This window comes from Elephantulus edwardii, unplaced genomic scaffold (genome assembly GCF_000299155.1).
Source record: "Elephantulus edwardii isolate Elephantulus edwardi_28Jun2011 unplaced genomic scaffold, EleEdw1.0 scaffold00421, whole genome shotgun sequence".
NCBI lineage: Eukaryota > Metazoa > Chordata > Mammalia > Macroscelidea > Macroscelididae > Elephantulus > Elephantulus edwardii.
The window spans coordinates 59,696-66,229 of record NW_006400171.1 but is presented as its reverse complement, the minus strand read 5'-3'; positions in this window follow the sequence as shown (position 1 = coordinate 66,229).

The window sequence follows — 6,534 nt, the reverse complement described above, 5'->3', positions numbered from 1 at the left end:
AGAGTCAACCATTTTGAGTAATATTGCATAAGTTCCTTGTTTTTTAATGCAGCATAGTATTCCATTGTTAACAATTTCAACTTGCTTGTTTCCATGATCAACACTTTTGGCAATAGCAGTCAGGAAATTAAAAGAGAAATTGCATTAGGAAAATCTGCTGACTGTGATCTCTCAGAGTACTGAAGAGCAAAGATATCAGTCTGGAGACTAAGGTGTGCCTGATCCAGGCCATGATCTTCACATTTACTTGCTATGCGTCAGAGAGCTGGACGATGACTAAGGATTGCTAAAAGAAGAATTGATGCCTTTGAGTTGTGGTATTGGAGGAAGGTATTGAACATACCATGGACTAAGAGGACAAAGAAGTCTATCCCGGAGAAGGAGAAACCAAGTTGCTCCTTGGAGTATTTGAAACTCCATCTCATATACTTCTGGCATGTGACCAGGAGGTACCAGTCCTTGGATAAGGACATCATGTTTGGAAGGGTAGAGGGACATCACAGGAGAGGAAAACCTTGGATGAGATGGATTGACACTGTAACTAGGATAATGAAGATAGGTGTGTTGGAGACGTTGAGATAGGTTTAAGATGGGGCAAGAGAAAGAGCTATTGTACATAAGTTGACTATGAGTTGCAAGTGACTCCATGGTTCACAACAACAACTGCAAGAAACAGAGATACCTAGATAAATAGAAGAATATACGATACTCCTAAATGGGAAGACACAGTATCATGAAAATGACAATTCTATCAAAAGCTATCTAAAAATTCAATGTAATCCCCCTGCAGATACAAGCTTCATCCTTTTATTACTCAACGAGATGGAGAAGGCAATTTCAAATTTTGTCAGTAAAGAAAAGAGACTCCAAACACATTATTGAAAAGAAAATTGAGCAGGCAGCATCACACTTTCTGACCTCATAATAGTAATTTAGACAGCATGGTGCTGGTATTGCAACATTTATGCAGAACAATAGAATAAAAGTGAGATCCCAGAAATCATCCCATCTACCTATGGTTGATTGACTTTTGGCAAGGACACAGATTCAATTAAGGGGGAAAACCACGGTTTCTTTAATAACAAATGGTACTGGACATTAATTGACAGAAAACTGATTCAAGATCCACACATCACACCATAAACAAAATCCACCTGAAGGTGCAGCAGAGATTTAGGGGTAAAACAAAAACTGATAAAGATCATTAAGAGATAAATTTGGAAGCCTTAATCTGAAGCATAACCCAAGTCTCATAACTAAGAGTTGGTAAAATAGATGAATGAAACCTTCTAAAAATAAAATCCTTGTGTACATTTAAAAGAACAACTCCAATAGAATAAAAAGGGACTATAGAGTAGTAAAGATATTTGACAAGGACATACTTGATGTTGTTCTTATAATGTGCCATTTAATTGAGTAGAACTCTTAGCTACCCTGAATTATGTCCTATCCTGTGTCATCCTAATTATCTTTGATACACTTGAACCCATTGCTGCAGTCACTGAGTTATCTACCTCGCTGGAGAACTTCTCTTTCGCTGACCTTTGCAAGCACAATATCTTTTTCTAAGGAATAGAAGAATCAAAGTGACATTTGGTTATACAATGACATTAATGGAACAGTGAAATTATGTTAATGGGTAAGAAACAACTCAGAAAAGCAGGATGAGGCTGGTACATACACAACTGAAAACATCATTCAATTGAATATACAGGAATTATTTAATCAGTCTATGTTCTCCTGTATATATTGTTAACAACAAAGAAATTAATGGAATTAATATTTAGAAGATAAAACTGGAAGAAGACTCAAGAAACTAATAAAAGATGCTCCTCATGAGTGTAAGTGTAGATAGAAATACCATTACAATATTGACTTCTTATTTAAAAATAAGATTAAAAGATAAAGTATGAAATAAATACATGAAAAAAGAAAGTAAAATTGGACTATTTTAATAAAATTGCAAAATGTTGCAGTGGCAATAACATTATTTACACTATTTTCTATGTCAGGAATCAAGCAAAAATTTATACACACATGCATTCTGCACAAACCATTCTTCATGCACATTATATTGATTCTGGTTTTCTCAACAATTATTTGAGATCAGTGATTATTATAGGTATAATAATAGCAGCATTTTTGAGTAGGATTTACAGTCACGATTGGGACTGTTTTAAAAGCAATTTCTTATCCACTGAAAACATTTTTTGTACATCTTGCTTCCTAAATCAGCAAGTTTGCCCTCTTCATTAAAATGTGTAGTCATGTTTTCAAAACGTTTTGCAATATTAAGCATTAGTTATAATCAACTAAATATTGCTGAGAAAAAAAAGCTCTTTGTTTTCAGTTTCCAGATCTGACTCCTTATTTAACTGATAATTTTTTTCTCTTCATGTGTCTTCTATTTTATAGAATTTAAATGGAGGAATTTAACACTTCAACAGATTACATTAACAATAGAAGAGTTAGTATAAAGAAAACATACATTGGTATGTGTTTAAAATGGTTTTCTTTAATAACTAACACTGGAAGTGTAATTAGCATAATAAGGAAGAAAACCAGGAGTTTTAAACAAAGACAAGGATGAAAAGAATAATGAAAAGGAGCTATAACTCTTCCTTTCTACTGATACAACAAAACCTCTCCCCATAATAGGAATATTTTCCCTAGACCTTCATATTATCATTTCTGTCTTTCTTTTTTATGCCTGGACATAGACATAAAGGATGTTTCCTGTCTGTTGTTTTTGCATCCACAAAATTCAGTCATTCTTGAAATCTTTTGCCTCCACTGTTTTCATTAAAATCATTGGCCCTTTACAAAAATCCTTATTAGATAAAAAGCTATGCTGTGTTTTCTAGTTCATTTGCCTTTGATATCTGTAACATTATCATATCCTTCCCATTCTTTTGAACTTAATATTCTCTACTCTCTCAGCGTCTCCTTTTATTTCTACCATCTTTGGATATATTTCTTCGAGGCTTCTATGCTATTTCATATCCTATTTATATTTCTTTATATATATTTATATAAATGTGTGTTTAATAGAAGTAAATTCTCAAGTTTCTGCTCATATAAGTGTATGCACCACTCTTTAGACATTTCAAGAGTCGTTTTCCCCCAGAGACAAATAATTTATGACATTTCAAGCATGAGTCAGGAAATACGCTAGCATTATATTTTACAAAATTGACAGGTACCATAATGGACCTTAATTACCATATTATGTTAGTATTTTTTATGTTAGAAATGTAATCACCACTCTCTGCCTTCAGCACTACAGTACAGTAAATCTGAATATCTCTAAAACAGCACAATTCTCAATATATATTTAAGGGCAGCCTGGTTGCCTTTCTTTAAATTTGCTTACTCTGTCAGTTTGTTGTACCATGGTGGCTTGTGAGTTGTTGTGATATTGAAAGATGTACCACTACTGTTTAATATACTAGCAGGGTTATGAAAAGTGAACAGGTATAGCAGAGTTCACAGATTAAGACAGATTAAAGATAAAGGCCTGCTGATTTATATCCAAAACTAAGCCAGAAAAAACTTTACAGATAACTAGAAGTCTTTAAGAAAGTACACTCAGAATTCTAAGGAGTGAGGATGATCAGACTTTGTCTTCCTTACTCTTGACACACCAGAAAAAAGACCACTGAAGCAAGTGGAGGGAAAAAGCTGCCAAAGGGGACAGACTCCACTGCCAGCCGGCCAGCCTCCCGCCCTCCTGCGCACCCACCCGGCCTCCGTCGGCCAGACCTACTCTGGGCAGTGGTGCTGCTCCCTTGTATGTTTACATGACGTTTTAGCCCAAGGACAGACCACCAATCGATAGACTCACAGACACCTTGAGGCTGGGTTTCTCTCTCTTCTTTTTGGAGAAAAGGAACAGGACAGTGGAAATTTTTTTTGTTTGTTTTTAAGAAACAAGAAAATGGAACTGCCTTTGCACTAAAATTAGTGACTTGGACTTTTGCACAAAGGAGACAGGCTGTGACACTCTGGATGCTAGGTGTACGCAACACATTGCAGACTCTTGTGCAGGACTTTGAACTTTTGCGGAATTCTTGGGGTCAAGGAACATTTCAGTGGGTTTTTTGGTCCCCATCTCCCCTTCCCATGCTCATTTGGATGTGTCATCTTTCTTAATTCTCTGCCACCATCTTTGATTCACTTGGATGTACAGTTTATACTTGAAAGGAGCAAACAGAAGGGTGCTAATTTTCTTTCTCAATGGGATATGCAGACTTGGGATGTGTGTATATATAAATATATATATAATACTGACTTAAAAAATCAAATTTCCCCGACATACATTTTTTTTAATCTGTGCCAAAAATGTGTTTTCAGAGAAAAACTTATTTTCATACTCAGACTTTGTATTGTCACTCATTTGTATTAAGTGTGCTTCGTCACAACACAGGCCTGCCCTGCCGTGTGGAAGTGTCACACAGCACCTGTAAAGAGAGACTGGCTGATATCTACCTGGACCGCCCCCAACTTCCTAACACTTATTAATTTATGAAACTGTTTTTCTCAACACAGTTTTGTTTTGTGTGTCCATTGGATTACAAACTTTATTAAAAAATACAAAACACAAAAAAAAATTAAAAAAATATAGAAACAATACAAAGCATCTTCTCAGTCTGCAATGCTACAAAATTAGAAATTAATAGCAAGATGATAAAGGAGGAAAACCCATACATTTGGAAGCTGAACAATACCTTGCTTGAACATGAGTGGGTGTTGGAAGAAATAAAAAATGAAATGTTAAAGTTTCTTGAAACAAATGACAACGAGAACACCACTTCCCAAAACCTCCAGCAAGCAGTCAAAGCATTAATCAGAGGTTAATATATAGTAATAAGCAAACACATCAAAAGGAAGGGAAAAAAATGACCATTGACTCTCTAACTCAACATTTCCAATAAATTGAAAAATAACACCAAGAAAACCCAACATACTCTAAGAAAACCCCTGAAATTATAAAAATTAGAGCAGAAATAAATACAATAGAAAACCAAAAAAACAATTGAAACCATCAACAAAACAAGGAGTTGATTCTTTGAAAAGGTCAATGAAATCAACAAACCGCTAGCAAAACTAGGAAAGGTAAAGAAAGAAAAGACATAAATAATCAGAATAAAAGATGAAATGGGCAATGTCACAACAGAACCAACTAAAATAAAAAGGCTAACAATGAAATAGTATGAAAAACTATACTCAAAAAATATGAAAACATAGAGAAAATGGACAAATACTTAGAAATTAACAATTTGCCTAAACTGACGAAAATTGAAATTGTACAGCTGAACAGATCCAGAAGAAATTGAAAAGGTAATAAAACACTTCCAGCTACAAAAAGTCCTGGACCAGATGATTTTACAAGTAATTTTATCAAACATTCAGATAAGAACTGTCACCAATTCTACATAAATTATTTCAGAAAATACAGAACAATGGAATGCTCCCAGACTTATTTTATGAAGCAGATATATCCTTGATACCAAAGCCAGGTAAAGACACCACCAAAATAGAAAACTATAAGCCAATATCTCTGATGAACACAGATGCAAAAATCCTGAATAAAATCCTGGCCAATAGAATCCAACGATACATAAAAAAAAATAATAATTCTCTATGACCAGGTAGAATTCATAGAAGGTGTGCAAAGAATCTTCAACATAAGAAAGACAATTACCATCATTAATCACATTAACAAAGCAAAGAACAAGAACCACATGAGCCTATTAATTGATGAAGAAAAGGCCTTTGACAAAATCCAACACTCTTTTTCAATTGATGCAGAAAAGGCCTTTGACAAAATCCAACACTCTTTTTCAATTAAAGCACTCAATAAAATAGGATTAAAGGGGAATTTCTTCAACATAGTAAAAAGTATATATGCAAAACCAAGAGCCAACATTGTTCTCAATGGAGAGAGAGTAAAGGCATTCCTTTGAGAACAGAAACTAGGCAAGGATGCCCACTATCACCTCTCCTATTCAATACTCTATTGGAAGACTCAGAGATAACAATAATACAAGGGAAGGAAATAAGAGAAATCCAAATTGGCAAAGGGGAGGTAACATTCTCTCTAGATGCAGATGATATGTTCCTATACTTAGAAAACTGTAAAGACTCAGCAAGAAAACTACTGGACATAGTTGACCAATTCAGCAGAGTGACATGATACAAGATCAACATACAAAAATCAGTTGTATTTCTCTACAGTGACGAAGAGAATACAGAACAGGAGCTAAGAAAAACAGTACCCTTCACAATAGCTAATCACAAGACTAAATACTTGGGAGTAAATCTAACCAGAAGAACAAAGGATCTATTCAAAGAAAATTACAAAACATTACTACAAGAAACAAAAAGAGACCTGGAGGCTTTGAACACTAATGAGCAAAGGCCAGATGAGTTGTGGGAGGATATCAAGGGTATCAAACAGGAAGAGTGCAAACGGTCATTACAAAGACAGAAGAGGAAGAAAAGACCAAAATGGATGTCAGAAGAGACTCTGAA